This window comes from Pituophis catenifer, unplaced genomic scaffold, assembly GCF_029215685.1.
Source record: "Pituophis catenifer annectens isolate HBS135680 unplaced genomic scaffold, rPitCat1.0.hap2 SCAF_2, whole genome shotgun sequence".
Taxonomy (NCBI): domain Eukaryota; kingdom Metazoa; phylum Chordata; class Lepidosauria; order Squamata; family Colubridae; genus Pituophis; species Pituophis catenifer.
Window position 1 is genome coordinate 182,333,401 of NW_027256882.1, and position 10,136 is coordinate 182,343,536.

Here is a 10,136-nt window from a genome sequence, read left to right on the forward strand (position 1 = left end):
GAGAATAGATGGGGGCAGGGCCAGTCAGAGGTGGTATTTACCAGTTCTCCGAACTCAAAATTTCCGCTACCGGTTCTCCAGAACTGGTCAGAACCTGCTGAAACCCACCTCCCATACTAGACTACCCATGAATGCTTGGGTTATCATTTCAGAGATATTTCCTTACTAGATTCTTCAGTGCCTTCAACAATGGCAGAGCTCTAAAGTACTTGAAAAATATTTAAACATTCAGGGAGATGTTCAGAAGTATATGTGCCTTGAAAGAAGCCCATGTTAAATTATATAGCACAGTCAAGAATTGACTACATGAAATGTTTATGGCATTTTGTATTATGTCATAGAATTCCCTATGATACATTTCCAGATTCATTTCTGTTTCCAAAAACTGACTTGGATGTCTATCCATCCACCCATTTCAAATACTGTAGCTAGTCGTTTTAAATAACAGTCATCCTAGTAATGTGCTGATTATATTTTGAAGAGCTTAGTCCAACTTTTTTCAAATTCTCCTTCCCAAGCAGAGTTCTGTGGGTTTGGGTTTGAGCAAGAGCTTCTATTCTCCATTTAGGGCAAAAAGATATGGTATTACTTGTCAATGAAAGGGGCAACAAAAGCTTCATCCTCTGTATACAGGAAGATAAAAGCTCAGTATGATCTGGAAGGAGATGGGTTGAGTAAATGTAGCAAGCATGGAAAAGAAATTTTAAAACAAGCAGTTCAAAGGTCTGATTTAGGTGCAATAAAAAGGAGAACAATATAGAAGGAAAGCTTTTGCTCTTTTGTTTTTGAAGGTATCCCATCACAAGAAATGTAAACTCATTTGATATATGCTAAGTATTGTTTAATGTCAAATTTGCAGTGTTTTGTATTGGTGCTTTTGCATCAACAAATAATTTGGAATGTATTAGAGTATGAATATTCATGGATTGGAATAGATCAGCCAATGAATAGGCATGGTAACAAGTCAGCCAATGGGGCTTGTTTTGGAAACAGAAACTTAAGGAAAGAGGCTGGGGATGGTTATCTCTGTGCTCAACTCTGAAATGAAACAAGCCTGGGCTTGTCTGTCTGCTGAACTGAAACTGGAAACTGATCTCTCTACTTGTTACCGGTGAAAGAACTCTGCTATTGATATTGTAAATTTACTTCATCTGTTATTATGTATATAAAGAGAAGTTAATGAATCCTGTTGAATCAGTTATCTGTGTGTGCTTCTGGATTTGATTTATGCAAGAAACTCTGACAGAATGTCCTGCAGTATTATAAGAAGTATAAATAAATACTCTTAAGTTTTCTAGTAAGGAAGAATGGAAATATCCAAAGATTTACCAGGAACCTTCTATACAAAGACAAGTTCTATTATTAACTAAATTCAAATGAAGTGTCAGATGTAAATGCCTTATTCTATAATGTGTAAATAATATATGAACGGGGTATCAGGGGTTAACTTATTCTTCACTTCTTAATGTATTCATGATTCACCACTCCCACATCTAGCTCCACCCATTGTATATATAAGGAGCTGTTTGCCCCCATTTACTTGCTTCTACCTATGAATATTCAGTGAATATAGAATGCCTATTGTAAATAAAAGGAGATATATTTAAACCTTTAACTCTTACTAAATTTATTGAGTCTGATCCTGAAAAATATTGCAACAATCTGGTAGCAGAGGATGGTTAATTGACTCAATAAAAATTAAAAATGTCTAAGAAAGATAGGCCCAACACCAGGGCATACAGCAAAGAAATAGAAACAGAACAAGAAATAATCAACGAATCCACAAATGCGATTTCGAGAGAATCTGAAGAATACACCACTGAAGACGAAGAAATAATAGATGAAAATGATGATGAGGAGGAAATCGAAATAGAGAATAACGAACTCAGGTCAGAAATATTAAAACTATTGAAAAGCCAGAAGAATGATGAAAGCCTCATCGCGAACCTCCAAGATATGCTGAAGAACAGCGGAGCAGCGAGAGAGAAGCACATCACTGATGAAAAATCAAAAGACACCAAAATAGTGAGTGATATGACTACAGAAAATATTGTTGTGAAGAAGAAAACCGGTGATCCAGCGCGAAATTTTGAATGGCAGCCATCTTGGTTTCAACAGACCTCCAGGGTGAGCGAAGCAGAGCCAATCAGAAAGCTCAATTCAAAATTTCTGGCGCGAAAAACATCAGACAACGAAAATGAAAAAGAAGACTCTAACACCTCTGAAGAATCAGAATCGGAAAGTGAAGAGGATTCAACAAACAATCAAATAAAATCAGCAATGAAAACGCTTTTTGCTGCCTTTGGACCAAAACTAAAAATAACAAAAAAACTAACGAAGAAGCGAGCGGGCAAGCCAATGCCTCAAGACCTGCCCGCTCCCATTCTGACTACGAGAGCGACGACGCCCGAACCCAGAGAGCCCTGCCGATACCGCCCCACGCCACAGACCGAAGCAAGCACCAACGCCGTCAAAGGAAGAAGAAGAGCAGCCGCCATCGTCAAGACTCCCAAAATCGAGCCAGAGACCAATTCGTCTGAGGAGGAGCAGAACGAGCGAGCCGCAACGAGGAGAACCTCTCACGACGACTCCGTGGAAGAAATGAACAACACGCATGCGCAAGACTACGCAGACGGTCCGGGAAGACATGAACTGGCGAGGAGACCGTGCAGGCTCGTTGCGAGCATCCCCATGCCGTTTTGTAACTTTCTGCATTTGCGAGACCACGGACTACCTCAGGTTGTAAGTAATGGACCTAATAATGTCGGAAATTTACCCAGTGACTTCCCAAAGCTAAGGGTAGATGGCATTAATTTGCAAGAATGGTATCAGCAGCTCCAGGTTGTCTTTATGAAGGAAAACTTACTGTTTTTTATCACTAGTCCCCCAAAAAGACCTTGGACTCTAAAAATAGACTGCTTACACCATAGAGCATTTTTCTTATTAATATCTAGCGTGTCTCCTGCAATGTATCATAGCATTAAGCAAAATATGACTGTGTCAGAAATTATTCAATGCATGTTCAATTTGTTTTACAGTGACAGTGTAGCTACCACCACAAGGATGTCTAAAGATTTCTTTTCATCTAGGATAAAACCAGGGGTTTCCATAAGTGAGCATTTAATATCTTTAAACAAAATAAGAGCTGAGCTGCATTTAAGGGGGGAGGTGATTTCAGATCAAACAATGAAAAGTGTTATTATCAATTCACTTGATCCATCATGGGACAATTATATGTCACATTTAGACACAATCAATCTAGGATACTTATCCATAGAAAGTCTATCCAATAAATTAATAGCAGAAGACAATTCAAGAAGGAATCGTTCTAACAATCACATAGAACACAAAACATATAGGAAAGTAGCTTTCCAAGAAAAATATAATGAAACATTTAAATGTCATAACTGTGGATCCAGGGAACACAATAGAAGGGATTGCCCCAAAATTTCAAAAGAAAGACATAGGTCAGAATATAGAAACAAATACAATTATAGACAGTCTTCCATGGATAGACATAGATACAGAAGCCCACCAAATTACAAAGACAATAGAGGGGGCAGAGATAATTCAAAGGATAGAAAATCTGGTTCATTGAATGGATTAAATAAACAAGACAACACTAACACACAGCAGAATGAAAATAGTAATTGGCTTATTGATTCTGGAGCAACTAATCACACCACTAATAACAAAGATATATTGTCTTCATTTATAGAAGATAAATTTGTAATAAAGGTAGCTAACCAAGAAAAGGTTCAAGTATTAGGCAGAGGGAATGTAATACTGCCAGGTCTAGGAAAAATAGAGGGGGTATTGCTAATACCTGAAATACCTCATAACATACTAAGTGCCATAAAACTAAGTAGAGATTCTGATATTAACATAGTTTTTTCTAAAGGAAAGGTGACTTTAGAGAAAAATAAAATAGATATAGGCACTGTAATAATTAAAGGAGGCCTACCTTATCTGATAACAAAGGAAAAATGGTTACACAACATTGATTCAAATATGGAAGATTGTATTAAAGTAGATGATGGAAACATTAGCAACAGTGACAATGATGAATGTAAAATATCTCATGATCACAAAGATGTACACAATGAAAAAAAACCAAAAATAGGTAAGCCAATTCATGATGAGTGTGCTCACATCTTACATAGGAAGTTAGGACATGCCAGTTTTCCTGTAGTACAAAAAATGACTGAACACGCAGAAGGTGTCAAAATAAAAAATTGTGAAAACTATTTGGAATGCTCAGTATGTAAATCTACAAAACTAAAGACTAGCCCCAGACCAAGAAAATCCACCAGATCAACCAACCAAATTTTTGACTTAGTACACATGGACTTAGTTGGTCCACTAACTCCATCAATCACTTATAGAAAACGTTACTTCTTAACCATAGTAGACGATTATAGCCGTTATGGATTTGTCTATACATTAAAACACAAAGACGAAACCTTCCAAAAATTTAAAGAATTTTATAAACGCATAGAAACACAACACAATATCAGAATAAAACAAATTATGACAGATAGGGGATGTGAATTCATGTCTAAAGAATTCTCCCAATGGTTAAAGGACAGAGGAATGTTACATTACACGTCTAGTCCATTTTCTGCGTTCCAGAACGGGATTGCAGAGAGGAAGAACTCAACATTACAAACCATGATTAGATGCACATTGGAAGATGCTGGCTTAAGCAAACAATTCTGGTCAGAAGCCTTACATTATTCCAATTACACACAGAATAGAACCTGGTCCAGCATTGTAAATAAAACACCATATGAAGTAATGTATAATAGAAAACCAAAATTGGCACACATGCACATATTTGGGGTCACTGCAGACGTACACATACCTAAGCAACTGAGAAGAAAGGGAGAAAACGTGTCCAGAAGACTCAGATTTATGGGATATGAGACAGGTACTAAAGGGTACAGATTCATTGATAGTAATAACAAATTTATAGTCTCCAGAACAGCTGTATTCCATGAACAGGCCAACTGGTCTAAAATACATCTTAATGAAATATTTACAAGTGACAACAAAGATACAAAATCTCAAGAGAAAGGGACCATAGAAAAGCAAAACATCAACAAATATAAAAACAAAACCAAAACATGGACAAATAGCCAACATAAAATAAAGACAGACACACTAACTAAAAAGGAAGCAAGATATTTGCATGATAACAATAGTAAACCTGAAAAAACAATTAGAAACACCAGAAATCAGATGCCAAATAAATATAAAGACTATATAATGCATATGGATGATGAGTCAAAGACACCTAATACATATGAGGAAGTGTTAAAACTCCCTCGTGAAGAAAAAGAAAAATGGGAATTAGCAATGAAAAAAGAAATGGAAAGCTTACAAGGACTAAATGTATTTACACCTGCAATCGCACCAAAGGATAAAACAATTATTGGTACCAGGTGGATATATAAAATTAAGAACTTAGAGGGAGGCAATACCCTATACAAAGCTAGACTAGTTGCACAAGGTTATGCACAGAAATATCCGGAGGATTACACTGACACGTATTCCCCCACAGTAAGAACCGAGAGTGTCAAAACAGCTCTAGTGGTAGCATCAGCACTTAATCTCGATGTATTCCAATATGACATACAGACAGCGTACCTACATGCAAAACTAGATAAGGAAATATATGTAAGAGCACCCCACAGTCAATACACAAACAGAAATGAGACTTGGTTGTTAAACAAGAGTTTATACGGGTTAAAACAATCTGGTAAACGATGGTATGATTGCTTAGTAAAAGTACTTAAAACCATGGACTTCAATGCCACCACTGCTGATAACTGTTTTTTCGTTAAAAAGGGTGATGATTACATGGAATTTGTATTGATCTATGTGGATGACATTTTATACATAGGAAAACATAAAGAGAGAAGAGAAACCTTTGTAACTAAGCTAAATGAACATTTCTCATTGAAATCTTTAGGCAAAGTAAACAAATATCTTGGTGTTCAAATTAATAAAACAAAAAGAGGATTCAAACTTACTCAGAGAGATAAGATCATAGAGCTTTTAAATAAATGCAATCTAAGTAATGCCAAACCTTGTGATACTCCTATGCAAACTGACTTTCTAAGAAATACTGATGAATCATCCCCTGAATTCAAAGATAACACCTTTTATAGATCAGTCATAGGTTCACTTCTTTATATATCTAATTGGACAAGACCAGATATCGCTTTACCCCTCAATTTATTATCCAGACATGTCAGCAAGCCAACAATGTACCACTGGGAAGCTGTTAAAAGAATATTAAGGTATCTGAAAAGTACACTAGACTTTTGTTTAATGTTGGAACCTAACGGTAATAAAGAACCAAAGCTTACATGCTACGCAGATGCGGACTGGGCCGGAGACACCTCATGTAGAAAAAGTACATCTGGTTATATATTCCTCTTAAATGATTGTCCAGTTTACTGGTACACTGGTAAACAAGAATTAGTGGCCACTTCAACGACAGAAGCAGAATATGTTTGTTTATCTAAAGCTGCAAATAACCTTGTATGGTTAAATGATTTGATTTCAGATGTTTGGAAAAAACCTGCTTTACCTTTTATTATGCATGAAGATAATAAAGCAGCTATTGAAATATCCAGATCTGACGCCATTGGACAAAGGTCCAGACACATAGATATAAAATTTAAACATGTGAGACAATTATCTCAGGATGGATTTATTAAAGCTGTGCATTGTGAAACTTCAGAACAATTAGCTGACATATTGACAAAGCCTTTACCTGCCAAGCAGCATAAATACTTAACTTCTAAATTGTATGTTTTGTACTGTCCTGAATCTGAATGTAATTGGTGTTGTATAACGAATCGGCATTTAGAGGGGGATTTGTCAGATGTAAATGCCTTATTCTATAATGTGTAAATAATATATGAACGGGGTATCAGGGGTTAACTTATTCTTCACTTCTTAATGTATTCATGATTCACCACTCCCACATCTAGCTCCACCCATTGTATATATAAGGAGCTGTTTGCCCCCATTTACTTGCTTCTACCTATGAATATTCAGTGAATATAGAATGCCTATTGTAAATAAAAGGAGATATATTTAAACCTTTAACTCTTACTAAATTTATTGAGTCTGATCCTGAAAAATATTGCAACATGAAGGTTTTGCTTGGCATTTCTTAGTGCATTATTCTATTCATCAGTTTGTCAAAGATATACAATACTCAAAACTCTCTTCATGAAACATTCTTTGAAAGTTTTCACCATGCTGAGATCTGGTTTATTGTCAACATTTCCATAAAGGTTTGTATGTGTTGTTTATTTCCTTGGGAGTTCTGTTGTGTTCTTTACCACTAGCATGCTGTATTGCTCTGATGACAGATGTATTGCTGATCACATAATAATGCAGGACCCAAGCTAAGTCTTCCAAGAAGGTAAAGTCTCAGGGCTGAATTCTTTTCTTCCAGATCATCTGATTTCTATTCTGAAGTGAGCATAAGGAGAGTTCTTATGCCTTGGACTTTCTCTTAATTATCATCACAATCTTCTGAAACAAGAGAGAGGATGCAACTCTGATGGCATGCTGCACAACTTGTAATGCACAATATTCCAGTGAGACAGAGTACAGAAATAGTTTAATCAATGAGAAGGGATTTTTACACCCCCTTAATTATTTTTCCTGGGGGGAATACCCTTATTACAGATAATACTTTGTCAAAGAGCTCTTATTCTCCTCTAAAATCATACAATTTGCAAGATTCTCCAATTTCATTTTTTCATATTATTGCATTTGATCATGAGCCTTAGAGGTACTACAGCTGGCATTTAGCTCTTGCTTCCCAACCCTTTACCTGTACTGAGAAAATAGTTGTATATTGTGTTCATGGACTGAAATCCGCAATATGACAACCCTAAGCAATGCCAGCTATCTTTGCTTTTATTCATCACCTCTTTGCTAAAAAACAGAGCTAACATAAAGGAACCCACAGTTAAAGAAAATAGGAAGTCTACTATTATAAAAAGTGATTGCTATTTTTACTTGATTAAATTTTACTTGATTGTTATTATTCCTTTTTACTTGATTAAAAAGGAAGGAGGGAACCATGTCTTTACAGAGATAGACTAAAGGGCAAGCAGTGTTTCATCCTGGAAATGTGGCCAGTTATTTTGTATTTTAAGGTTCTTAAAGGATGGAAATGTGATAAGGGTTCTTAAAAGTTTACTCTGAAGGCAGCTTTTTAGTATTTACAGACTTGGAGATTTTCTTGTGAAATTATACTATCAACATTTCTTTATAGGCATACAAATAAGTTGCATTCCAAATACAAATTACTGAACAAAAATGAGTTATTCAAATATTAATTTTTTTGGCTTCCCAACCTCCAATTCTTGGCTTCAGGTGTACTATTTATTCAAACTAGAAATACCTTTGATCCATTTTTTGAAATCACGCAAGCTGCAAGATGTTCAAATTTCAATGAGAAACAGTTTTGAATATTTTAAAAAACCTGAGAAAGTTGCTCTGAAAGTTTCGGGATAGAAAGCTGGACTATTACACAGCTGCAACCAGGGGACTATTGCAATTGAGAACAGGAACTACATTTGCAGAATGGGACAATTGATCAGAGCAACATTGCTGTACCCACTTCACCACATGCCCCCCATTGCAGCCAACCTATCGCAGGTGTTTATTCTCAGTTGGCCCTCCACTAGCACTCCTGCCCCACCTGTTGGATTTGCCACAACTTAAACCACTAGTTTATGAAGTTGCATTCCCAGATCCTCTGCTGAATTTCATTTTCAGCTGTGGGATCTGACAATTGTCTGGCCTCACAGGGCCTGCAGGCATCAGGGTGCTGGGGTGGCAGGCTGGGCTGCTAGTGCCAGTCCAGGCTGCTCCATGAGGGGGCTGGGCCAAGAGTTCCTCAAGCATTTCTTTAATGAGTTTGACCCTCTGGTTGATTGTCACATTGGGAGCCTTCTCCAGGCTCCAGCCTTGCCACAGGTCATGCTGCCCTCCTGTTTTGGGCCCAGATCCTCTGGTGATGGTCACCCTGCTGGTGGTTCTTCCAATTTTCCAATGCCAAATGACCATTAAGGTCAATCCCTCACCATGGGAGACTGACTCCATCTCTCAGGGGATCAGGGCAGTGGTGCCAGCTTCCAGGAGGCTGTCTTAATGCGGGTGCCAGGTTCAGCTGTGGTTTGCTGGGTTCTCTTCCAGGTTGGAGGAACCCCAGATCATCTCCCCAGTCAGGGAGTTGCCTTCCAGTCCTGTCACAAATTCTTCCCCGCCTTCCAGCTCTTCTTGGTCTTCACCAGAGCTAGCCATGATCTAAAGATTGCAAAATTCCAATGGTAGATTAATCCTCTGGGTGGATTAAAGAATGCAATTCTGGCTTACTGTCGGACCTGCCACAATTTAAACCTCTAAGTAGAATAATCTTTGGCTCCAATTGTTGAGAAAGGTATACTTTATTAGAGATCAACTGTATTGCAGTACTGCAAAGCCAGAACTGAAAATCACTTGCTCAAATCCCTAAATTCTATTTTTCCCTCCCTTAACTGTTTCTTATTGCTTCCTTCAGTGTAACCAATCCAGTTCAGGCAAATGTTTTCCTAATGGTCAATCCAAGCGTAGTTTGGCATGCGGCCCCCTCCTTCTTCCAGCTGGGGGACCTTGAGGCAGTGTCTTGAAGAGATACAACATTTACTTTCATTTCCTGAAGCATTCCCCCCCTTTATTCCCCTCCCCCCCCCAGTTCTTGGCAGTCTGTCACTACATAGCAAAGCACAAACAAGCATAAGGTGGCAACTGCCACTGCCACTGATCCTCGTCCTCTCCCCCTCCCACTGTGTGGCTACAGGTGATTTAACCAGGACACTTATCCTTGGCCAATTCTTGGCATGGACAACTGTCCACCAGCCAATCTGCACACTGACAGGTGGGCCTCTGCCTTCCCATTGAACGGCAGCATTTCAGGTACCTGGGAGGTTGGGTACAGAGCAATGACTCTGTGCATAAAGCCCCTGACCAATCCATGTGTTTCAGGGCTCATGCAAAGTACTCTAATGGGGTGGGGGAGCAATTTGCATAGTGGGGCAATGCTCATGGACTACACCAGC